A 27,264-nucleotide genomic window follows, 5' to 3' on the forward strand; every position below is an offset into this window, starting at 1 on the left:
TAGGTTTTCAGTAGGTTTGCAGTTTTTGCAATATTCTCAGGCTTCACCAACCTCTCAGGGTTTGTAATATTCTCAGGCTTCACAACCGTCCAGGGTTTGTACTATTTGCAGGCTTCTTAGGGTTTGCAATATTCTCAAGCTTCACCAGCCACTCAGGGTTTACAGCATTCTCAGGCTTCACCAGCCTCTCAGGGTTTACAGCATTCTCATACGTCACCAGCCTCTCAGGGTTTGCAATATTCGCAAGCTTCACCAGCCTCTCAGGGTTTACAGCATTCTCAGGCTTCACCAGTTTCTCAGGGTTTTTAATATTCTCAGGCATCATCAGCTTCTCAGGGTTTGCAATATTCACAAGCTTCACCAGCCTCTCAGGAGTTACAGCATTCTCAGGCATCATCAGCCTCTCAGGGTTTACAGCATTCTCAGACGTCACCAGCCTCTCAGGGTTTGCAATATTCGCAAGTTTCACCAGCCTCTCAGGGTTTACAGCATTCTAAGGCTTCACCAGTTTCTCAGGGTTTTTAATATTCTCAGGCATCATCAGCTTCTCAGGGTTTGCAATATTCACAAGCTTCACCAGCCTCTCAGGAGTTACAGCATTCTCAGGCATCATCAGCCTCTCAGGGTTTACAGCATTCTCAGACGTCACCAGCCTCTCAGGGTTTGCAATATTTGCAAGCTTCACCAGCCTCTCAGGGTTTACAGCATTCTCAGGCTTCACCAGTTTCTCAGGGTTTTTAATATTCTCAGGCATCATCAGCTTCTCAGGGTTTGCAATATTCACAAGCTTCACCAGCCTCTCAGGAGTTACAGCATTCTCAGGCATCATCAGCCTCTCAGGGTTTACAGCATTCTCAGACGTCACCAGCCTCTCAGGGTTTGCAATATTCGCAAGCTTCACCAGCCTCTCAGGGTTTACAGCATTCTCAGGCTTCACCAGTTTCTCAGGGTTTTTAATATTCTCAGGCATCATCAGCTTCTCAGGGTTTGCAATATTCACAAGCTTCACCAGCCTCTCAGGAGTTACAGCATTCTCAGGCATCATCAGCCTCTCAGGGTTTACAGCATTCTCAGACGTCACCAGCCTCTCAGGGTTTGCAATATTCGCAAGCTTCACCAGCCTCTCAGGGTTTACAGCATTCTCAGGCTTCACCAGTTTCTCAGGGTTTTTAATATTCTCAGGCATCATCAGCTTCTCAGGGTTTGCAATATTCACAAGCTTCACCAGCCTCTCAGGAGTTACAGCATTCTCAGGCATCATCAGCCTCTCAGGGTTTACAGCATTCTCAGACTTCACCAGCCTCTCAGGAGTTACAGCATTCTCAGGCATCATCAGCCTCTCAGGGTTTACAGCATTCTCAGGCATCACCAGCCTCTCAGGGTTTACAGCATTCTCAGACTTCACCAGCGTCTCAGGAGTTACAGCATTCTCAGGCTTCACCAGCCTCTCAGGAGTTACAGCATTCTCAGACTTCACCAGCCTCTCAGGGTTTACAGCATTCTCAGACTTCACCAGCCTCTCAGGGTTTTCAGCATTCTCAGACTTCACCAGCCTCTCAGGGTTTACAGCATTCTCAGACTTCACCAGCCTCTCAGGGTTTACAGCATTCTCAGACTTCACCAGCCTCTTAGGGTTTACAGCATTCTCAGGCATCATCAGCCTCTCAGGGTTTACAGCATTCTCAGGCATCACCAGCCTCTCAGGGTTTACAGCATTCTCAGGCATCATCAGCCTCTCAGGGTTTACAGCATTCTCAGGCATCACCAGCCTCTCAGGGTTTACAGTATTCTATATACATAATAATATAATATGTTTGTCTGCCCCCTTGAGAGCTGTCTTTCTCGGGTCGATAAAGCCATCTATAAAATAGTGTTGCTGTATGAGATAAAAATGTAATTTTTTGGCTCAGAATTGCATACTTTTGATCTAATTTGCATACCCACAATTCAATGCTCAGTGGTTCTGAACTGAAGGTGAACTTCCAGGGATGGCTACTGCGTGGTGTTGTGCCATGTTTGTCTTGCTAACTGAAATTGCCTATTCTGCTCTCATGTTACAGGTAGCAGGATTGTGTCCTGCATTTGCTGTAAACCCACCTTAACGTTAATGGTATTTTCTACATACTGTTACTTTTAAAATGTAGCTCACCGAGGATTCGTGTTCTGTTTGATCTGTCTATCTGCTCAGAGATACAGGAAGTTTACAGCTGCGAGCAAGGACGCTTCGGCATGAGTTTGGTTAGCTCATAACTGGAAGACAAGTGTGCGGTCTTCTTGTCCTCTGAGTAATTCGGGGGGCTACTCTTTGGTAGCCCCTCCTGAGTAATGCATGGGAGAATTGCATCTGGATAGTCTTGCAATGAGAAAGGAACGTGGGAGAAGATCATTTGACAGTGTGTTCCTACACATCCAGTTAGGCGGTCTGGTCAGAGGAAACGGGAAGTGGGGAGTGGGTTGGATGCTGGATCTGGCGAATGACCGGGGGTTGCAGCTTGGCAGCTAACTGGGAGAGGAGTGATTGAAGCATGGCCGTCTGGTCTGAGTCAAGTGGGTGGGGAATAGCGCATGCTCTGTAGGGACTCAGAAAAGGGAAGGGGATGTTGCTTGATGGTCTTGAACAGAATGATTTAGTAGTTAGTTGGTGGAGCATTGGGCATGTTCAAGGACAAAATGTCACACGGCCCTAGCTAGTTACATACAAACGTGGCTCTTTCACACCTGCCAGATGCTTCTAAATCCCTCCCTCCCGCCGCAACAGTGCTGCGTTTCTGTATGAAATGCCAAGCCCAATTCTGGCACAATCCTGTTGTAAAGTGCTACCTTGCTCTTGAGTTATGCACCTGCTACAAGCAATCAAATAATCAATGCTAGCAGTCTAACACTGAAGGGCTAGCAACGCCGTCCCAGTCATTTGTGTGGCGGAAGGCTTCCCGGTTTCCAGCGTCCCCTTGTCTTTCACATTGTGCTAGCGCACTTTCAATACAGTCTTTCTCTACGGTGCCTCTGTTGAGACAGAAAAGGCAGACGTGGAGGCAGATTGATCAAAGGTAAGTGAGGGGGATACGACTCTGTCCCAATTCCTAGTCATGTTTGTGGGGAGACAGGAGGGAGCAGGCTTCAGTTTCAGCGCACGACACCCAATGTTTTTGGCCGATTGATTTCAGGAACACAGCCCAGTCATGTGGGGGGATTAAGAGGATTAAAGTGCAAAACAGAGCCAGCCGCTCTCTCCACCCTACCATCAGGTAATCCCAAACCCAATAGAACTATTGAAAAACATGCAAGAGGAAAGACCTTCCCCGTAAATCGGCCAAGGCGTAGCGGAGAAAATGAACTTCTAGAGATTAACTCTGCCCACTCCGCTCACTGCCGTAGCCTGGCGCGGACCCCGGCTCCCCGATTAAAGCATCTTCAAGTAATTCTGCGTGACATTGAGGCAGATTATTTAGTGACCTCATGCAATGGAGGATTGAGTGCCCCAGACCGTCTGCGTGGGCTTCTGCACGGGGCTGGTGCCCGAGGAAGCGATCTGTTTCCGAAACTGGATGGGGGTGCGTGTTGGCTCCAGCTTGCATCGCTCTCCATCGGAGGGCTGCTGTGGGCAGCACTTTGGCGAGCTTCCGCGGAAGCGAATAGCTAGAGAAGAGCGAGCCCAGCCAATGCGTAATACGGAATTGGATCAGCACTCATTCGATAACAAGAGGTTCGTCAATTGACACATCGGCCGGACAATGAGGTATGTCTGTTGTATGCCTTTGCGACTTTCATGATAGGAACACTTGTTGATCACGTAAGGTGGGTCCATGGGATTGTGCATGGGCTGCGGAAGTGTGCAGGCAACCAGCAGGTCAACGTGTGAATCTTTATTAGAACATCTCACCCCTTTATCCTTTTAATGTCGATAAAAAAGAATATGATTGAGTTGGTGAGAATAAAACCTTGGGCCTCATTAAGAGTTTGGTGGAAATTCTGGGACTTTTCTGCAGGATTATGCCAGTCTCACTTTATGTCACGGCTACTTGGTTCGGCGGATCTACAGCCACAGTTTGAGTGGTGCGAAGGTGCTGTTGATACCATATCCATTGAAATCTATGGGGACTTTTGCGGATTTAAGGTTAGCGCCATGAGCAGCAATCCGGCTGCAGTAAGACATCCGGTTTCTGGAGGAAAAGAGGAGGTTTGATCTCCATTTATGTGCTGTGCATGGATCCTCAGTTTCCCCTCCAATCTCGGATTGTGGCTGTGTGGTGAAATTGATGGCAATTCTAATAGCGCCCCAAAAAATGGACAATACCATAATTACAAACAAAAATCTTGAAATGGCCGCCATTATACAGGGCAGCAGGTATAAGAAAAAACAAAGACATTTTAGAAAACCTTGCTGATAGGTATAAGAACTCGTTATATATGCACTGCGCTCCTTTTCCAGCAGAATGGGATGAGTTTGGAGGACTGTAAAGGTGTTGGATTCTTTAATGCAACAGACTACTTTGTTGTTGTGGGGGGCGACAATTCTAGATGGAGTGTTTTGCATGATGATCTGTGCAGTTCTTTGTAACTAGTTCTGGGTGAACATGTCTGGAGAGTTGCCTAATCACTTGAAATCGGTTTGTTTTTTTCTCACAAACTTCTCAAACTTTTCTGAAGATCTGCGTGGAAACAGTTGGTGTCCCCCAGATGTGAAAACGAGGGCCCTGCCTGCCCCCCCAGCCCCCAAGAGTCCTAGTACATGGCGTAATAACCCGACAGGGCCTACAGTCCTGTACATGGCAGTGGGGCCTATTAAAAGTGCTGGAAACAGAAATAAAAGTGCACATTATTCTTCAGTGCTGGAGGGTCTATGGGGAGCAGTGAGGATGAGAGGTGGGTATAGAGGTGCTTATGACAGGGTGTGGGAGATTCACCCCCCCCCCCCCCAAATAAAAACGGGCCCTCGAATATGTTTCACCAAACGTTTGGCTTTGTGACACACTACTATTTGGGGACATTCTTCCAGACAGGCCTCGAGGGCGAGATCCATGTCGGATTTTCATGAGAACCCTAATTAATATTCATGAGATAAATTTACATACAACGATTTTAAATGCATGCACGTTTTTCCTCATGAATATTAATGAGGGTTATCCTGAAAACCTGGCAGGTTTCTGGCCCTCGAGATCTGGAATGAGGCAAACTCTCTGTTTAAAGGCTCGTGTGAAATGATGGTCTCAAGGTGGCCATTTCAGGTGTGATAAGATTTGCACCCGGTTTTTCAGGCTCTCCCACGCAGCTCCTCTTCCCATGATCACTGAAGGCCTGCAAGCACCAGAACACAACGGGAAAAGTCGCGGATGTGATGCTCTCGCCTGGGCATCTTGAGATCTCTATTTGCTGAGCCGCCTGGTAACACAATGACCCACTACCTGCCTGAGCCCCGAAGTGCTTCGCTGAAGAATTCACCCAAAAACATGCGCTATTTGCCCCTGCCATCACTCCTGAAGAGTTTGCAAAAGCAAAAACGAATGAACGTCTGATGTGATGGTCTGTTTTTTTTTAATTAGTGTTTATGTAAAATAAATGCTAACAATGAATGCTTACATTTGTGCCGTCACTAAAAATGCGCCGTTATGTTTTCATGTAATATACGTCTGATCGCAGAACCAGGCGTCCACGTATTCTGAGACTTCGTGCAGGTACTTGAACCCCTCCATCACTAGACAATGCCCTTTACCAGGAGTTTCCTCAGGTCCCCTCTTTCTAGAGGAGCACTCTGCCCGATCAAGACACTCCTACTCGTGCAATCCCATTCCCTGAACCTTAATCCCGTCATATATTGTTAGTTCTGCGGGGTTTCCTATTCCTGCCCCCACACACCGTTTACCCTCTGTTCCTGTCTTCTAACGCCACAGGCTACTGTCTGGACGCGCCAGTGAGATGCACAAGACGCCATTTTCCCAGACAAGGCACCAGTGCTGTAAGGCCACTGGAGTGCGGAATGCCGCACTATAAGAGCGTTATAACATAGCTTATTCCTGCCCCCCACACACCTGTTACCCTCTGTTCCTGTCTTCTAACGCCACAGGCTACTGTCTGGACGCGCCAGTGAGATGCACAAGACGCCATTTTCCCAGACAAGGCACCAGTGCTGTAAGGCCACTGGAGTGTGGAATGCCGCACTATAAGAGCGTTATAACATAGCTTATTCCTGCCCCCCACACACCTGTTACCCTCTGTTCCTGTCTTCTAACGCCACAGGCTACTGTCTGGACGTGCCAGTGAGATGCACAAGACGCCATTTTCCCAGACAAGGCACCAGTGCTGTAAGGCCACTGGAGTGTGGAATGCCGCACTATAAGAGCGTTATAACATAGCTTATTCCTGCCCCCCACACACCTGTTACCCTCTGTTCCTGTCTTCTAACGCCACAGGCTACTGTCTGGACGCGCCAGTGAGATGCACAAGACGCCATTTTCCCAGACAAGGCACCAGTGCTGTAAGGGGACTCGAGTGTGGAATGCTGCACTATAAGAGCGTTATAACATAGCTTATTCCTGCCCCCCACACACCGTTTACCCTCTGTTCCTGTCTTCTAACGCCACAGGCTACTGTCTGGACGCTCAGGTGGGATGCACAAGACGCCATTTTCCCAGACAAGGCACCAGTGCTGTAAGGCCACTGGAGTGTGGAATGCCGCACTATAAGAGCGTTATAACATAGCTTATTCCTGCCCCCCACACACCTGTTACCCTCTGTTCCTGTCTTCTAATGCCACAGGCTACTGTCTGGACGCGCCAGTGAGATGCACAAGACGCCATTTTCCGAGACAAGGCACCAGTGCTGTAAGGGGACTAGAGTGTGGAATACGGCACTATAAGAGCGTTATAATATAGCTTATTCCTGCCCCCCACACACCGTTTACCCTCTGTTCCTGTCTTCTAACGCCACAGGCTACTGTCTGGACGCTCAGGTGGGATGCACAAGACGCCATTTTCCCAGACAAGGCACCAGTGCTGTAAGGCCACCGGAGTGTGGAATGCCGCACTATAAGAGCGTTATAACATAGCTTATTCCTGCCCCCCACACACCTGTTACCCTCTGTTCCTGTCTTCTAACGCCACAGGCTACTGTCTGGACGCGCCAGTGAGATGCACAAGACGCCATTTTCCCAGACAAGGCACCAGTGCTGTAAGAAGACTCGAGAGTGGAATGCCGCACTATAAGAGCGTTATAACATAGCTTATTCCTGCCCCCCACACACCGTTTACCCTCTGTTCCTGTCTTCTAACGCCACAGGCTACTGTCTGGACGCTCAGGTGGGATGCACAAGACGCCATTTTCCCAGACAAGGCACCAGTGCTGTAAGGCCACTGGAGTGTGGAATGCCGCACTATAAGAGCGTTATAACATAGCTTATTCCTGCCCCTCACACATCGTTTACCCTCTGGTCCTGTCTTCTAACGCCACAGGCTACTGTCTGGACGCGCCAGTGAGATGCACAAGACGCCATTTTCCCAGACAAGGCACCAGTGCTGTAAGGCCACTAGAGTGTGGAATGCCGCACTATAAGAGCGTTATAACATAGCTTATTCCTGCCCCCACACACCATTTACCCTCTGTTTCTGTCTTCTAACGCCACAGGCTACTGCCTGAACGCGCCAGTGAGATGCACAAGACGCCATTTTCCCAGACAAGGCACCAGTGCTGTAAGGGGACTAGAGTGTGGAATGCCGCACTATAAGAGCGTTATAACATAGCTTATTCCTGCCCCCCACACACCGTTTACCCTCTGTTCCTGTCTTCTAACGCCACAGGCTACTGTCTGGACGCTCAGGTGGGATGCACAAGACGCCATTTTCCCAGACAAGGCACCAGTGCTGTAAGGCCACTGGAGTGTGGAATGCCGCACTATAAGAGCGTTATAACATAGCTTATTCCTGCCCCTCACACATCGTTTACCCTCTGGTCCTGTCTTCTAACGCCACAGGCTACTGTCTGGACGCGCCAGTGAGATGCACAAGACGCCATTTTCCCAGACAAGGCACCAGTGCTGTAAGGCCACTAGAGTGTGGAATGCCGCACTATAAGAGCGTTATAACATAGCTTATTCCTGCCCCCACACACCATTTACCCTCTGTTTCTGTCTTCTAACGCCACAGGCTACTGCCTGAACGCGCCAGTGAGATGCACAAGACGCCATTTTCCCAGACAAGGCACCAGTGCTGTAAGGGGACTCGAGTGTGGAATGCCGCACTATAAGAGCGTTATAACATAGCTTATTCCTGCCCCCCACACACCGTTTACCCTCTGTTCCTGTCTTCTAACGCCACAGGCTACTGTCTGGACGCTCAGGTGGGATGCACAAGACGCCATTTTCCCAGACAAGGCACCAGTGCTGTAAGGCCACTAGAGTGTGGAATGCCGCACTATAAGAGCGTTATAACATAGCTTATTCCTGCCCCCCACACACAGTTTACCCTCTGGTCCTGTCTTCTAACGCCACAGGCTACTGCCTGGACGCGCCAGTGAGATGCACAAGACGCCATTTTCCCAGACAAGGCACCAGTGCTGTAAGGCCACTGTGCTGCAAGGCCACTGTGCTGCAAGGCACCAGTGCTGCAAGGCCACTGTGCTGCAAGGCCACTGTGCTGCAAGGCACCAGTGCTGCAAGGCCACTGTGCACTATAACATAACATATCGCCGTAGTACATGGGCAGCTTGTTTTCTTAAATGTTTTTCTAGCTGAAGGACTTCATATTGTTGCCTATGCAAAGATGGATGAAATGCTAGTTCATTCAGAAGGTGGGTTAAAAACCGGAGTAGTACTACATCTGCAGGTGCGGCTTCCTAATTGAAGCGCGCCGCCATCTTGTGCTCAGGCTTCTTAGATCGGAAAGATATTTGAATCTTTTCAATCAAGCGGATGTGATGGCTCCACTAATGTTTGCACACATATGTGCCTATTTTATGCAGTGAGGACATGTCGCTTTGTGGCAATTCTTAAGTGCTCTGGGACGGTATGTATGGGCATTTGTAGACAAGGCGCCAATCGCAATGGGACACACTACACCAATTTCTCTCAGCGGCCTTCGATACCATCAACTACAGCATCCTCAGGGCGTTCACCTGTAGCGCTTTGAGACCAAAATAACCATTTCTCTGATGGCTGTGGCACACTTATACTCCTCGACCTCTTGGCGGCATTCAATACCATCAACCACAGCATCCTTACTGACAGTGTCCACACCTTTGACTTCTGTCCCCCGAGGACGTTCACCTACAGCGCTTTGAGACCATACCAATGGGAAAAAGCGCTATACAAATGACAAATTACCTTACATTACAAGGTCCCAGCGCCATCAGACCACTATGATGGTGACTGGTGCAATGTAAAAGCTCTATAACACATCATAACATAACATAAAGACCCTTGTCCTCTTTAATGCTGGTCATGGGTGGTCCGCAGTACTGCCGGCTGGATTTTCTTAGGTGTGGACATTCTGTTTGAAAGCCTGGCGTCTCAGGTGCTTCCTGATCATGGAGCAGATCCTTTGAGGTTCCTCAATCATTTCCAGCTCGTTCACAGCTGGGGCTCTTTGGCCTCTAAATCCCTCAGCTGAGCCTCAAGTCTGATGCTTGAAATGTATTTTTGCTAGTTGACAGGGGGGGTGTTTGTCAGGGCATGGCCGCATTCCCAGTGGCTGGCGGTCGAATGAGAGTTTGGCCAGGGTGCAAATGATTGCATTCATGCTTGTGAGTGATAGGCCAGCATCGCTAACGAGATAAGCGCTAACCTCTGACATGGGAGCAGCCTGCACTTTGCCAGCTCGAACCCTGTGGCAGGGCCGACTCAGCCCTTCATCAATAAGTTGAGTAGCATTGAATGGGATAATAAGCCTTGTTATTACAGTGCTTAAAGGGGCAAGGAATTGGGCATTTAGCACTATATAGGAAAACAAATAGCTATTATCAGGATTACCCTCTGTTGGCTTTCTCTGAACCAGGCTGAATACAAGCCTGAATAATGGGTAACGCAGGCTGAAGAGGCCAGCTAGGGTGCAATCAGCAGAGGCGGCTACAATGCTCTTACAAAACGCAAATGTGCCCAAATTATAGTGCGGGAGGTGGAAAAATATTACCTCACTTTAGTTGGTAAATTAGATTTTCTGATGTTTTTTAACCCCAGTTGCTTGTAAATGGGTCGTGACAAACCGCCTCTACACAAATAAGGCTCGGCACATTAGGTGGAGTACACAGTATAAAAGACAGATAGCATAACATAATGGTTTCGTACCATGCCATCCGCACTGCCAAGAGATGGCAACCCTGAGACCGAATGAAAGCTGACATTCTCGGCGCGCATCCGGACTTCTCGTATTGGGAAGAGTTTTCTGTACTCCCCAGTCACCATCAAAGAGCACTCAAGACATTGTCCAAGAGGACAGTTTCAGAAGGGTGGCATAAGTGGCTGCTGTGTGTGCGCTGGTACATATATATATATATATTCAATGAAAAAACTTTGTTAAAAGGGACGTTATGGTTAAGTTGCGCTACTAAAAACCTATCAAATTCAGTAAAAAAAACTTTGTTAAAGGGACGTTATGGTTCAAAGTAAAACCGAAAAACCCCTGAAATTCGGCAGTTATGGTAAGATAAGCAACCATAACTCGCGCCACCGTGCACTGCTAACACTAACACCCAGGACATCAAGACGACATCACAAATGTCATTGATGACATCACTGATGACATCACAAGTGCATTTACTTTTCATGAAAACTCTGTAGGTGGGATTCTTATAATGTTGACCAAAAAGTGTCAAGGATCATTTGAATAAATATCATGAGCTAATTAGTGCATTAAGCAATGCATTGATATAAATAGCATTCTATTATGAAGTTCTATCCAGTATACTAAGCAACTCATGCAGAAACTTAGGCAGTGTGTGCAGTATACATGATGAAGGTGCAATATTCATAATCTTGCCATGTAGAATAATGAAATGATAACTGCTTTCTTATTAGAGTTTTGCGTACTGTGAAACATGTAATAAGTAGCTAATAAAACCCACTTAATACATAATTACATTATTACAGACAAAACACAAAGAGACAACAACACATACAAATATGAGTATATACAGGGACAGAGAAGTAAGAAAAAAAGCAGAAGTAGTAGCAGAAATAGTTCATAACCTAACTGATTATCTTTATGCAGAGAAATGATTGCTGTTTCAAAGCTGCTATTTACTGTATGTATGTGTATGAAATGATGTCAGTAAACGCTGAGGAAAGGAGTGTGAGTACCATGTATACAAATATGAGCATATACAGGGAAGGTATAGTAATAAAAATAAAACTATGAGAAAGTGCTGATAACTCTAATGATTATCTTCATGCACAGAAAGGATTGCTCTCTTTCAAGCCTGTGTCTTCTGCTATGTCTATGTTTCATATGATATGACTTGACCCTAAGTCTACAAATATAGTACCTTTTCAATTTTTACTTCCAGACTGTTACTGAAGAAAACTATGTGGCTTAGATATGTCAGTAAAGGAAAAAAAGGGAGAGCCAGCCATGTGATGTCATCAGTGATGTCATCAATGACATTTGTGATGTCATCTTTGATGTCCTGGGTGTTAGTGTTAGCAGTGCACGGTGGCGCGAGTTATGGTTGCTTATCTTACCATAACTGCCGAATTTCAGGGGTTTTTCGGTTTTACTTTGAACCATAACGTCCCTTTAACAAACTTTTTTTACTGAATTTGATAGGTTTTTAATAGCGCAACTTAACCATAAAATCCCTTTTAACAAAGTTTTTTCATTGAATTTCATAGGTTTTTATTAGCGCAACTTAACGTTAACGTCCCTTTAACAAAGTTTTTTTTACTGAATTTCATATGTTTTTAGTAGCACAACTTAACCATAATATCCCTTACTTTATATACATGTAACATAGAACATACTGAACCCCTAGCTAGTGATTTCGATGTTCGAGGACTACCGCCATGTCCGCGGACATATCGAAAATCTGAGCGTGGTTAATGTAAATTTAAATAGTGTGCCCATTTCCCCTTTGAGGTTGGCTCTGAAAAGAGCCGTTTTTTGGGGGGGTTTTTGCAGATGCTTGACAGACACCTGTTACTTTGTATTTTTTTATTTATGTTTCTTACTTTACTCCTAAAATCTTCACATAACCTTCTCCAAAGCAACCCTTACATTCCAAAACAGAATGGCATTTCCCATAAAAGATAAGGAAATGCCATCTTCTTTAAAACAAACAGCATTACTGGAATCAATATTCTCATTATTACAGAAGAACATACCAGCTCTAAGCATGAAGGCACACATGCCTCGGTTGATTACACACTTAGCATTGTTTTGCTGAGGACAAAAAACTGAACTATTGTCCCATATTGCCCTAGGTACTAATCCAGAAAAAAATACTTTGGCATTTGGAAGGATGTTCATTACTGCTTGAACCAAGTGTTCCAAATCTGCCACCAAAGTAGGGGCACTGACATAGCCCAAATGGAAAGCACCATAGTGCAAAACTACCACATGGGGACTGTTCACCCTGCCCATATCTTCACAAACTTGTACAATTCCCTGTACATTGCAATCAGGCACAGTGCTCCACACCACCTCCACTCCTTTAACATCAAAATTCTTTTCAACATGCCTGCATTGAGCATACTGTTGTAAACCATGCACAATCATATCTCCAAGCACCAACACCCTGACTTTCTCCACTTCTGCTATCTTCACTACACAGAGTCTCTTTGAACACAAGTCCACAACCTCAACATCTGATTGGCCAATCCCTACAGTCTTCTTTCCATGCTGGATTTGCTAGAAAACCCCGGATGTAAGCACGCCCTGTCCGCGGACCGCGTAACTCTTAGACAGCCCTTCTACCATTTCCACTTCACTCTCTGTGCTATTCCCTCATTGGATACAGCTAAGCAGGTACACAATACGGAGAATGTCCTCAGAACACCCCCATTTTGTTTATTTTCGAACATTTCAGGACACCGTGAGTGTTCTTAGAACACATTCAACTTGCCAGCGAACAATACGGACAACATCCTCAGAACACCCCCATTTTCTTTATGTACGAACATTTCAGGACACCGCGAGTGTTCTTAGAACACTTTCAGCTTGACAACGAACAATACAGACAACGTCTTCAGGACACCCCCTGCGAACATTCCAGGACCCCACAAGTCTTCTTAGAACACTTTCAACTTGACACCAAATCCATTCTGTTTATTTACGAACATTTCAGAAAAGCCGTGCTGTCCGCAGACAAATTGAACACAACAAAAGCGTCTAGCACATAAAAAAAACAAACATTGAACCTATCTCATACTCCCCCACCCTCCCCAAACACTCTTACACACCAACACACTCCACTAAATACCATTTTTAATCCAAGTTTCACTGCGCTGTCCGCGGTCGTCCGCGAATGCAAGATGGCAGGCACCACAGAAAATCTGACACGCTTCACGGCCCACGCCGTCCAATCAGCGAACACGTTGCATGTCCGCGGACATCACGCAAGCCGCTCGACCAATCAGGGCACTGTCCACGGAGCGAACCGGGAAGTCCGTCCGCGGAGCGAACGGAGATATCACTAATTTTTTTGCCTTACATTTTGGTCATTTTAAAAAAAACTACTAGACAGATTTACACCAAATTTGGTGTAAATCCGTCCAGCGGTTTGGGATGCAGGCGTGCGCAAAGTTTTTTCTCATTATGTCTATGGGAAAAAACAAAAGTTTTGGGACCCGCCTATAACTTTGCCCCCCTGGACCAAACCTCTCCAAACTTTGCGAAAAAATTCAGAGTGGGCCATATACTTATTTTGCAAAGTTTGGTGAGGATTCGTCCAGAGGGGGCGAAGTTATAAGCCACCCAAAAAATGCTCTTCCCATGGAAACACCAACTTAACCATAACTACATGGACGCTACCGCATCCATGTAATATATGGGTTCTACAGCCAAGCAGAGGTCACAGCTTATAACCATTCTGTGTTATAATATCCCAGACTGAAAATCAAGCGGTAAAAATTAACAGATAAAGATAATGCATTTTACAAGGAAAGTAATGGTAATAGTTAAAACAAAGACATTTCAAATGAAGAAAGTAAAAATAAATCTAATTTTCTGCGTGTTAATACCAAAAAAATAAATTATGTTCAAGTTTAGGGATCTGTTTTATAAATGTTCTTTTGTATTTGTATTAATTATTTGTATTTACTAAATTTATATTGTGCTTTACGCCAAAGCGCTTATTTGTTTCCAGTAGAATGAGTGGTCCCGGATTAGACTATTCTTACCTGCCCCTCTAAACTCAGCGTTTAATAATTTGAGCTTACATATGTTTCATCTGTGAGGGTAAAGTTTAAAAAGGGGGAAAAGCCCCCACAACCCTTACACCCTACCAATCCTCCTATAATGTCCTATGATGTCCCCACCATCTGCCAAAAAAACAGATTGCTCTACACCGGTAGTGTCATCCTTTGGTCTGTTCTAAAATTAGTTTCAGAAAAAATCATTATATCAAAGTTGGATTATTTTAGCTATCTAAATGTGTAGCTTAGTTGTAATTTGTTTATTTTCAATAAAGCTTTTTCTAAATCTCTATTTTCAGTATTCTTCAATCTATGGCGAGTAGAGTTTGGCTTTTTTGCTTTGCAACCAAAATATGTTTTTGTGTCATTCTGCGAGTCGTTGCTTGGGATCGTTCCAAGCTGACATAATACTGTAAATGTTAGTTTCCATTTAACACCCCCCACCCCTTTACACCCCTGAAGTATATTCAGATTTCATAACCCAAAAAACGTGGAGCTGAATTTTGCAAGTTTTCTCCACTCGGGATAGCGAAATTCCAGTTCAAGCGCTGCGACCTGGCTTGGCACGGGTGTTCAGCTGGAGCCCAGTCTTATTGCTTCACTGGGGCCTCAGAGAAAAACCAAAGGAAAACGCAGTATCAGAGTTGGTAAGACCTTCTCCCAGAGGAGTGGACGAACTAGGATGCACCAACGTCACCTTCTACTTAACAGTTCGTATAAATGCAGGCCCCTTCCCTGCAGTCAGCTGACGGCTCTGGAATAGTACCAGAGACCGGCAGAGTGCTCAGGACAGAGGCAAGCTGGTCTTCACCAAAACTGATCTGCACATGCTCGTGGGTCACTCAGAGCCAACAATGTGATGATCTGTAACACTGTATATGTTACTTCTGGGAGGTCAGTACCAGTACCTCTGCTCTCCACACAGCCATATGGATGCCCCCCTTGGTCTGCTTCTAGTCACTCAGCACCCCCAAAAGCATGTCCCTTTTTCCTGTTTCCAGCACAAGGTCACTATAAATAGAGAAACAGGTTTAGCATGCCCTGCAGTGACCTATAAGGATGGGTAGGGAAGTTGGTCAGATATAAAGCCCTCTGTTGGATGGCAGCAGCTTTGCCCAACCTGGAGACGTGGAGTAAGGGTCCAAGACCGAAAGGGTCCTTCGAAAGGCAAAAAGCAGGAGATTGCCAGGAGGCTGGCGTGCCAGGCCAAGGCACACAGTCTGGCATGTGAGTATGGATAGCAAAGCGCTGTATACAGAAACTTGTAGGAACAGCCTACGGAGCCACTGAGAACAGAAGATTGCAGGGGAAGCACTGCATGCTGGGACATGCAGAAACAACTCCTGGAACCACTAAGAAACTGATCATTATCCACAGCACCCCTTCCTCGTCCCCTTCCTCACTTATGATGCATGTCTAACCACACAGTGGAACCATCAACCTCCCCAGACCATGCCCCGTAGACCATGGCCAATAAGAGGGGAGATCCTACTGCGCTTCACCGGCTATTTATTCAATGGTGGAATCATTAAGATTGCGGACGTGTGGGTGGTGGGGCGCGCAGGTCTGTAGAAGAACCAGAAGCCTGGGGCCGGGTCTGCATGGGACACAGCATGGATAGCTGATGCCTGCCACATTCAGTCAACGGTCAGGGCGGGTAAATATGTTCAGTGTTTGGTGCATGCTGTTGCATTGCCATTGAGCTACGGAGTCTATCTAAGTATGTTTGGTGAATGCTGTTGAATTGCCATTGAGCTAAGGAGTCTATCTAAGTATGCTTGGTGCATGCTGTTGCATTGCCATTGAGCTAAGGAGTCTATCTAAGTATGTTTGGTGAATGCTGTTGAATTGCCATTGAGCTAAGGAGTCTATCTAAGTATGCTTGGTGCATGCTGTTGCATTGCCATTGAGCTAAGGAGTCTATCTAAGTATGTTTGGTGCATGCTGTTGCATTGCCATTGAGCTAAGAAGTCTAGTTAAGTATGTTTGGTGAATGCTGTTGCATTGCCATTGAGCTAAGGAGTATATCGAAGTATGTTTGGTGCATGCTGTTGCATTGCCATTGAGCTAAGCAGTCTATCTAAGTATGTTTGGTGTATGCTGTTGCATTGCCATTGAGCTAAGGAGTCTATCTAAGTATGTTTGGTGCATGTTGTTGCATTGCCATTGAGCTAAGGAGTCTCTCTAAATATGTTTGGTGCATGCTGTTGCATTGCCATTGAGCTAAGGAGTCTATCTAAGTGTGTTTGGTGCATGCTGTTGCATTGCCATTGAGCTAAGGAGTCTATCTAAGTATGTTTGGTGCATGGTGTTGCATTGCCATTGAGCTAAGGAGTCTATCTAGGTATGTTTGGTGCATGCTGTTGCATTGCCATTGAGCTAAGGAGTCGATCTGAGTATGGTTGATGCATGCAGTTGCATTGCCATTGAGCAAAAGAGTCTATCTAAGTATGTTTGGTGCATGCTGTTGCATTTCCATTGAGCTAAGGAGTCTATATGCAATTCGCCTTCAGTGGTTCCGGAAACACAGAAGCGGACAGGCTGAGCAGATCCTTGCCATCATCCCATGAGAGGTGTCTGTCATGCAGCTTATTCCCAAGGTGTTTGCCAGGGTCTTTGCGTGCAGGGACAACACTCACTTGAGATGGTTTTGCAGAAGGTTCCTAGGTGCTCAGCCCTCAGGCGTTGATGTTTTGAACTTGCTTTGGCATAAGGTCCTTTTTTATGCCTTCTCTCCAAACCAGTTAAACTCACAGATCTTCGGGAAAATTGGGAACAGTTCTAGTAGGTCCATACTGGCAGAGGAGGACTTGCTTGGTGCTGAGGCTAGTAGTGGCTCAAGAGATGACTTTTCCTCTAGGCCGGTCCTCCATCAGGTTCCTGAAAGTCAAACCTTCACAAATAATTGCACCTTGATGTACACAAATAACTGGGAAGCAATGTGATTAAGTGCTGAAACTGCAGAGTGGGCTCAAATCCTAGCTTCACCATTTAACCAAACTGTGTGATCCTGAGCAGCTTCTTTAATCTCATAATGTCTAATCATTCAGAATTGTCTGCTCCTGAATATTTGAAAATTGTCAGCCCCTAAGAGTAATTTAGTTCTCAGGGTGTGCTCTTCAAAACAGCCTCACTTGTGCTTTCACTGGGTTTAGTGTTGCTTAGTGTATGATGATAGTGACGATTGAGGTACTGCACCCCAACAAGTCCCTTGTTCCTTTCCTCACTCATGGCAACAGCACTTGAAACCATGTCACTCTTCTCCTCTCAGACTATGTTCAGATACGCACACCTTCCTGGCCACTTTTAATTGGTATCCTCGCTGTATGTCTCCTTGAAATCTCTTCTTCTCCACTCCCCTCTCTGACACTCCTATCCCTTCCTTCCACCTTCCTCTCTCCTCCCTTTTACCCTCCTCTTCTTACCTCTCTCTCCCTGCTCCGTTCCTCTTAAGTCCCCTCTCCTCCTCTTCCTCTTCCTGTTTCCCACTTCCTTCCCCTTCTCCACCCCCTCCTCCCTCGTTTATCTTCACTGGCAAATTGTTCTACTTACTGTATTACTGGTTTGATTCATATTTTGTAATTGCTTCTACTGTTTTTATTGTATCCTTGTTGTTACAATGTAAAGTGCTTTGGCGTAAAGCGCTATATAAACACAATAACCATAAACATAAACATATTGCTTCCAATCTGCCGCCTGTATCCATGTTTGAAAACTTGCACCAGGGATGTCATTTCACCAAAATGCCAGGGGTAGCGGAAGTGACATCACACGACCCTTGACCCCTGATGCCATCACAGGAAGTGATGTAATTTGACCCCACCCCAAAGTGATATCGCGGGAAGCGATGGAACACGACCTATCACCCGTTGACAAAACAGGAAGTGGCATCAAATAGCATTGTACACTACTAACAATATGGTTACGATGTCACTATAATGTGATGTACATTTCATACCTGAATGGATCGCCATATGTATTGTTAAGATCAGTGTGTATAGGCCCATATTACCAAATTACTGTGATTGCAAGCAGACGTCCATGACCAAATGAAAATGATGTGTTATTATATAGCACTTACGCTTATGCGCTTTATATAGAAAAAATATACACCCAATATCACCCAACCTGAGTTGGTACCCATTTATCGACCTCAGAAGGATGAAAGGCTGAGATGAGGCGTTTGAGAACAGACTAAATCAGTGACTCACCCCCTGAAGTGTGTCTAAAATAAACCTTTAATGAGTCTAGCAATTATTGTATAGAATTCCAGAAAGACACATTTTTTGGCATTCCTATTCTTTCTTTCTTTCTTATTTAGGTTCAGTGCTGAAAGTGTTAGACTTGTGGCCCTCGTGTTCTTATTTTTCTTCTTTTTTAAGGGGCCCGAACAAGAAAGCCAGCCACTCCAGAATTAAAGAGCCACATGGTGCTGGCCACAGCCCAGAAGCTTGCATTGCAACAAAACAAATATATCTTTTTTTTTGTAGAGGTTGCAAGGGAGACCACAGAGTTCGCACGGGAGACCTCAGAGGTCACAATTGCGACCTCTGGCGACCCCCAAATGACGTCCCTGACTTGCACATTCCACATTCCACGAGGCTGCTGATCTGAGATATGTGTCCATGATGGGGACTGTGTACCTTTTTCATATGTCCTCATCTATCCTGCAGCGGGTACACGTTCCTCTTAGCTTGTTAAACCATTTCCCACGCCGGGAGGATAGCTCAGAGCCCAGAGGATAGCTCAGAGCCGGGAGGAAAGCTCAGAGCTGGGAGTATAGCTCATAGCATGGAGGATAGCTTAGAGCCGGCGGGATAGCTTAGAGTCGGGAGGATAGCTCGGACCCGGGAGGAAAGCTCAGAGCCGGGAGGAAAGCTTTAAGGCGGGAGGAGAGCTCGGAGCCGGGAGGATAGCTCAGAGTCGGGAGGATGGCTCAGAGCCAGGAGGAAAAGTTAGAGCCGGGAGGAGATCTCAGGGGCATCGCTATTGTCTTGGAAGCAGGACAACGCAGAGCAACACAGGTTTGAATCCCCGCCCCACACTTGGAACTGGCCTCCAGCATTGAGCGTGTTATAAAAGATGAATTTGTTAACTACACCCACATGCTGGATTGATACTGTTGCCCTTGAAATGCCACCCATGCTTATTTCAATCACTGCGGCCAGGGCAACATATCAAGCTGTGGGTTGTGATCACAGTGAAAGGAGGTGGCGGGTGACCAGAGATTCTTGGACCCATTCATTTCTCTGGATTCGGGTGGGGCCCAAATATTTGTGTGCACAGGGACTGAAAGGAACTGGGTTGGCAGGGGGTGGTAACATCAGGAAATCAGGGGCTGCACAGGCAAAGAGAGAGCAGGGGGTAAAGGAAGGCTGGGGCGAGGCAGGGAAATGCAGAGAACATGGAGAGGACACAGACAGCCATGGCTAGGTGATGCAGAAGGTGGGGAAGTGGGTTGCTGTGTGTGTGAGTGAGAGAGATGGAGAAAGGGAGAAAGGGAGAGAGAGGGGGGAGAAAGGTTAAAAAGATAGGTAGGAGAAAGGCAGCAGGGTGTGGCAAGAGTCCGGGGCACTACATTGAAGTCAAAGTAAGTACAGGATTGCAGAAATACAATATCAGGTACTGTATTTAGTAAGGAGAGGGTGTAACTGCAAGAAGTGAGTTTGAGGCAACAGGGGAGACAGGGCAAGGAGACACCGGAGGGTAGAAGGCAGGCTGCCATTGGAGGAGACACAGGAGGGAAGAAGGCAGGCTGCAATTGGAGGAGACACAGGAGGGTAGAAGGCAGGCTGCCTTTGGAGGAGACACAGAAGGGTAGAAGGCTGGCTGCCATTGGAGGAGACACAGGATTGTAGAGGGCAGGCTGCCATTGGAGGATGAAGGGCTGGTTACTGGCAATAGAGATTCTGCTGTGGACTACAGACAAGGCCAGGGGGGTTCAGATGCAGAGTAATGGTCATTTTTGGAACGGTGATGTGTACTTTATCTTCTTGGGCACCTGGGAATGATCTGTAACCTGATGGATAACCCTACCTTTAGACGGGGCATGAAACTTTCAAATCAGGAGCCTGCGGGTGATAGGTAACCTGCACCTATCCAAGCACTCTGGCGATGCCCTGGGCAAGTCAACAGCCCCCTGGCACAATAAGGCACTCCCTGGCACAATGTGCAGGGCTGGAATAGAGAATAAACCGCAACATACTGGCAATTTCAGCACCATGTCATTAACATCACTGAATATTTAGGAAGATCATTATTATAATTGTTAGAACAATGTGCAATATTAAGAGAGAGAGAGAGAGAGACAGAGAGAGCGTGTGTGTGTGTGTGTGTGTGTGTATATATATATATATATATATATATATATATATATATATATATATATATATATATATATATATATGTTACCATGGCATGCAATGGCAGCACCCTGGCTTACCATTGTACCAGTTCCCCATTCTTTTAATGGCCCTGGCATTTTGGTGTGCTGCTGCCTGGCACATGACGGAGTTCCTTGGCACACTTTTAAACCAGGATTATTTCTCTTGGCACCCGGTAGGGGTGGTCATGGTGCCTGTGTGGCACTGGCTCTGCTGTGGCCTGCATCCGCCTGCAGCGCCCCCTGTACTCTTCTTACAGACACATAATGATCTGCAGTTATGGAGAAGAGTGCAAAGTGTTCAATGAATGTGTCAGTTCTGTTACGAACATACATGGCTTTTTGTCATAAAATGCCCCTCTTTGCCACCTTTTCGCAACTTTTTCTTGGAAGGAGAACACCCAGAGCCCATTTTGAGAGATGATGTTATGTTATGTTATTGGGCATTTGTAGAGCGGCTTTTACCATTGGTATGATTCCAAAGCGCTGTGGGTTGAACGCCCTCGGTCCAGGCACGCAGGCTATGATTGCTTGCTTGACTGCTTGCTTGCTCAGCATACATGCCAACCAACCCTCCCAATTTAGGCAGGAAACTCCCGATTTTTTGATGAAAATTATTGCTATTTTTTTACTTATTCCCGCCTAAAATAATTAACCCCCCAATGCAATGCTGTGTGGACATTTCTTTCTCCCACTTTCTGGGGCAAAATCTCTCTCCCAAGTGCTCTAGAAAAAGTTTTTAAATGGTGCAGTTTCTTTCAAGCTGCTTCCTTCCAAACTGCACACTGTACATCAATTCCGCTGTAAGTCACTTCCCCGGCAGTACTGCACCCAAAATACTGTTGGTAATGCAGTGATTTTTAGTACATTAAGAAATCCATAAACAGTTCTACGATAGAAGGCTGCTGGGGTAGCTCAGCAGGTTGAGTTACCGTTGCTGAGTATTAGAAACTGGTTGCTAATCGTATGATTTTTGCAATTCCTTATAAAAAAAAACAAGTGCTATAAAATGTGGCGCATGGATTGCGATGCTCGCTTGCTTATATTCATGGCAGGAGCATTTCTGCCCCTGCAGTGAAAATCAAAAGTGGGCACCTAATAACTGCTGTCAGCACAACAGAAGCATTTGTGTGTGATTAAGCAGTTTGACAAGCATATCATTTTAACCCCTTCTTAACTGCTCACCTTTTAAAAACACCAGACTAACGCTTGACTCCCCGGCAGAGGTGACCTAATATCCCAGTCCTGCTTTCAGAGTAGCTAGACTGGCATGTGAATTCCCAGACCTTCTGGCCCTCCACAGATGGTACCGGTGGGAGCACTCTGCCCCCTCTGGCCCCACCCCAAGCAACGAGGGAGCTGGTGCAGGGCCCAGAGCTGCAGGTGAGAATCAAAGGGTGCACTGCCAGGCACACGTAAGTAACACTTAGGTTTGCATGACAGTGAGCTGGAAGGAAAGCGCCCTTTACTTGCTATTGGTCAAGAGCAGCGTGCCAGGCCACACACTCTACAAGAACAGCAGGGGGCTCTGTTGCTGTACGTCTGTGTGTGTGTGTGTGTGTGTGTGTATGTGTGTTTGCTCCTGTCAATTGAGTCCCCTGCTGTTCTTGTATTATGTGTGGCCCGTAGGCGTGACAAAACGTTTCCCCCTATCCCCGGGTTCACTAATTGACTGTCAGTTAGTGAATCGAGGGACAGGGAGAAAGGTTTTCACAGGGCGGTGTGTGGGTTGTTTGCCAGGGCTGAGGCAGGGGCAAGCCAGATCCCGAGATCCGGGCTAGATATGATGCCGGATCCATGCCGTGGCCGGCACTGCATGGATGCATTTAGGTTTCCTTTTTTTTCTATTTGAATACTTGTTTTTTATTTATTTATTTATTTATTTATGATTTATATACATAACCAGGAAAACAGTACCAAATTCAAAGGTCAAATACAGAAAAACATGAAACATCATATGTAGATAATACATCAACAGAGCCCTCTTCACCAAAAAAAAAACCCAAAAAACCCGCTAGCATTTAGGTTTCCAAAAGTAAATCCTTCCACATTTTAGACATTGGATGCAATTACTTTCTGTACTAAAAAAAACAGAACGAAAGGAGGTCTGCATCCGGCGGACAGCCCCTCACCATCACCTCGGCCCCGAATCCCTCATTCTGAAAATGCCGGCCGCATCTGGTGACCGCCCCCGATCCAATCCTTTCAGGGTTTAAGCTCCAACGCCGCACACATGCATTAGTCCTGGCGCGAACGCACAATGGCGGTCTGGACTCCCCTCATTACATTCCCAAGAGATCAGAGTGACAAGTGGGTCAGGCCAACAAAACCAATTAATCCCCATCACCAATCAAACAGAGAGGGAAAGGGCTTATTTGCCCTCCATCGGAGACCAAAATGGCGGTCCGAGCACAGAGCGAACGACTGTGTGTGAATGGGGCAGAGACAAGAGGTGTGTGTGTACTGTGTGGGATGTCAAACAACTTCTGTGAGGCCCAACTGTCTCAATTAAACCTTCCATCGCCAAGAAGTCTGCCGACAGGGTGAATGCTGAGATATTTTGCAAAGCATGCTGAAATGCCCAAGGGCACAGCATGGAGAGAGAGAGACATAGGGGGAGAAAGAGGGAGGGAGGGTTAGGGAGAGAGAGGGAAGCAGAGAGAGAGAAGAACGGAGGAAGAGGGGGTAGGGGAGAGAGGGAGGGAGCGAGGTAGTGGGAGACAGAGAGAAAGACCGGCTGACACCACGACGCCCCCTATCATTAATACCCCTGATAATGTCCTTACTAACCCCGGTACTGACATTGCAATCTTTGGTTTATTTGCAGGGGGTCCGTTTTTTTGCTCCTGGTTTATATGACAGCACCTGGCAATGTGAGTCTGCACCGTACATCGTATGACTATCCCTAGCAAGGGCGTCTGGCACTGGCATTAGATGACTGTAGACACATCTAGCAGACCACGGGGAAAGGCGGAGTATATGCAGAATACGATGGCTACACCTGGGATGTGAGGTTTTAAGTGGCTCAGGATGTCAGTAGCTGGCCAGGTAAGGGTGTCCTAGAACATGAAGGCAGTGGCACTGGCCTCTGTCCTGGCATCCATGACGCTGGCCATGGCATCTCAAGCAAACACCCTAGTTAAAATAATGTTAGCAACTAAACTAAAATGGGCTTGGGCCTGCTTTCCTAGCTTTCTGTTTTCTATGTTAAGTTTATTTCAGTTATTTTTGCATCAGAGATGTAATTTCCTGTGATGTCATCAGGCATGAAATATCACTACTGTAGAGAGAGAGAGAGAGAAAGAGAGAGAGAGAAAGAGAGAGAGAGAGAGAGAGAGGTGTTAAGCCTGTATGACTGATTGTAACCAGACTCAGCACCATTACAATGTTAGTCTCCTAGTAGCAAGGTACTTTCAAGCAACATTATCATACCACTGTAAGTTATTCTACCATGTAATGAAGTAATTGTGCTTTTTAACCAGACTGCACTACTGTAAAGATATTTACATGTAACAACTAAGACTAAGGATACTTGTAAAACTACTCCGTGATACCTCCGGGTTTGGGCGTAAAACAATTGCAATAAATAAATAAATGACTGTATACACCAGTGCACACCTATTTTACTGATTGGATGTACGTCCCCTGAACAATGTCACAAAAGGCTTGAAAACCCAACCAGACATCAGCAAAGAAAGGGCATCCAGGAGCCCTTGGCGCTGATGATCGTTGCTGATGTAGGTTTGAGTAAAGCCAACTGCATGATATCCTCAGGCTACAGGGACCCTCTAAACCTAGCCCACTTTCACGAAGGGCCTCCACTTGGGCAGGTTTTCTAAGACAGGCGCAATGGTTTTCTTCACTTTGGGCTCTAACCAGGGAGTCGCCATATGTGAACTAATGGATAAGTTCTCAACTGTGACATTTCAGGATTGCAGTTCTAATCCTGGCTCGGCCGTGTGACAAAAGGTGTGTGGTCCTGGCCAAATCACGTCATCAGACAGCACTTCTGCTCCATTATTTGCTGCAGCTGGCAGCCCCTAGACCCAGGCTAAACTCAGCATTAAGTGCTCTAACGAATACGATATTTCCATTCAGTCTCACAGATGTTGGACTCATCTCCACAGTACTACACATCTTCCCAGCAGGGGTGTTGCTAGGTCTGGAAAAGACTCGGGGCTACGCTGATGTCTGAACTGTCGGAACTCGGGGCTACCTAGCCTTTGGGCTGTAGCTCCTGAGATTCTATCCGGGGCTACAACCAAAAGACCAGGGGCTATAGCCCCCTTAGCCCCCCCCTAGCAACGCCTCTGCTTCCCAGCAAGCCTGATGCACTCTGTTCCACCTCAAGGCGCTCTAGATGGCATCTTCTATTTTTGTCCTGCTTTGTGTTTTTCTTGGGACACCCACAGAACACATTTTTACTTTTATGATATGACAGATTATTTATAACGCGCTTAATACCCAGAGGTTTCTAAGCGCGAACCGGGGATCGAAACCGTGGTTCTCTGTGTCCTCTTGTTTCTAAGGCGAGCACGTTGCCCCTGAGCTATCCTCCCAAGACTATGAATGAATGAATTCTTAAATGCCATCTATTGTAGAAGCTAATGTATCTTTTCTGAAGACTTAAAGCACATGGAATTGAATGGAGACACTTGCCACAAACCACTACGGGGCGACTGTGCCGTGCAAAGGATTCAACAGCCGGTGAATGTGTGTCAGAAAAGGGTCTGAAGCCTCAGGCTCTCAAATGGTGAGGGATCATGGGAATCATAGTCCATAACATCTGGAGAGCAGCAGGTTGAAGACCCCTGGTGTACGATATGTAGTGGTGAAAGCTGACAGTGCTATGCATAGACTAAGTATACCTTCTGCTGGCTCAGTAGCTTTTGTTGTTGTTGTTGACATTTTCTGCATTTCTGTTTCCTGATGTAAAAATTCAACCTTTGTGTTTTCTCTCAATTTAAAAATTGTACTTGTGCTCACACGAAACCCAGTTCTCCCGCAATCGGCAGGCAGCCAGTTAGTACAAAATAAAATAATGTTCAGATAAAAAGATATCCATCAAAGTATGTAGCATCACAATAAAGTAGTATGGAACACATAAAATCATCAAGTATTACACAAATAACAAGTTACTATATACAAGTCATTCAAACATTCTTCAGTTTAGGGTACGTTGAAGGAAGGTAAGTGAGTAATGTCCAAGCTACAAACTGAGAATTAGCCAGTAATAAGTAAATTATGACTGCTCTACATTGTCTAAAGCCCATTTGACTTAGAGTAACTGCTTGATTGTTTTACTCCTGATATTAAAGTAAGACAGACAAAAAAACAAAACATGCAAAATATCCTCCTTTTCACCATCACAAAATGGCAATTTGTCTCATTTGAGTGAGTGACATAACTGATAGGCCACTGGCCTGTGACTGGCCTCTATGGTAAAAGGTTGTTGCAGGCCCTAGTAACCAGTATGAGTTTGTGTGTGTATTTGGTCCGTACAAGATGGTCATCTTTGTTGGTGTTTGTGAAAATTGAGTGAGATCCCACGCTTTGGACAATTCAGCTTGTTTTCAGTTCATGATCATCATTGACTCAATATTTTGCACCGTCGCTAAACGATGAATGCTAGAAATCGCACTTATATCAGTAAAACCAATGGTGTCATTTACCAGGACCGTAGATTTATTAATACATTTTACCAAAAGAAGAAGTAGGTAATTTGCTTCCGACAAGATAACACGCTTTAGAATTGGATGCAAAAGAGTTGCTCTATCGTGTTCCCCCCTCCCTTAACCAAAGTTTAGCCGGTTCTAGTGTTAAGTCATCTTCCAGATAAGCCATACCACCTTCACCATGCACACAAAATGTAGGCGGCAGAGTTGGGCAAGCCAAGTAGAGATTGAAAGAAATAGTTCCCCACAGTTTGTAAACAGGTCACACCTGAAATAGCCCACGCGCCAGCCCCACATTTCACGAGTGATTTTCCTTTAGAGCAGTAATTCTCAGTATCATATCAAAGGCCTTGCATTTCCATGGCTGGTGAAACGGGCTTTCCTCCGCCCCCTCGCTCCCCCCGAGCTAGTCTCATTTTGGTTTTCCTCATTCCACCGTTCAGCCTTGATGTCACTCAAAGTGTCCTTCCACAATCTAAAAACAGGCAGTTTCAAATGCTTTTGCCCTGACTTGCAAACTAAAACTGCAGACCTAGAAGCGTTGATCGGCAGGTCCAACTGCCCCATAATCAGCGTCGCCAAAAAGGCAATTTAGGCATCAAATGCCCACCAATCGTTTCAGAACACTTTGTAGCTCAAGACTGCAACTAAACGGGTACAAATCCCAAAATGGTGCAGATACATACACAGCAATGAATTAATACAATGTGACAAGAACCGGGCACACACGTATTACCGTTTTGCAGAAACGTATCATAATCTTGTCATTACTTACGAACTTTGGAAAATAACATGTCAAATTGAAAAAAATGGGCCTCGCTGTGAATTTGGAGGTAAATTGGTGGTACATCTGCCTATTTACTGCCAAAATCATT

General features: G+C 45.9%; 1 protein-coding gene across 2 annotated transcripts in view; it reads left to right on the forward strand.

Moving 5' to 3' along the window:
• Positions 1-3,250: 3,250 nt before the first annotated feature.
• The window catches only part of LOC138487704 (G protein-activated inward rectifier potassium channel 4-like), a 225,574-nt gene continuing 201,560 nt past the window's right edge, over positions 3,251-27,264 (forward strand). For both annotated transcript variants that reach the window (XM_069614234.1, XM_069614235.1), the window contains exon 1: positions 3,251-3,736. The gene's annotated coding sequence lies outside the window, so the exon portion shown is untranslated. The remainder of the gene's footprint in view (positions 3,737-27,264) is intronic.

The sequence above is a fragment of the Ambystoma mexicanum genome, chromosome 9 (assembly GCF_040938575.1).
Source record: "Ambystoma mexicanum isolate Mex_15411 chromosome 9, UKY_AmexF1_1, whole genome shotgun sequence".
In the NCBI taxonomy this organism is placed as follows: Eukaryota; Metazoa; Chordata; class Amphibia; order Caudata; family Ambystomatidae; genus Ambystoma; species Ambystoma mexicanum.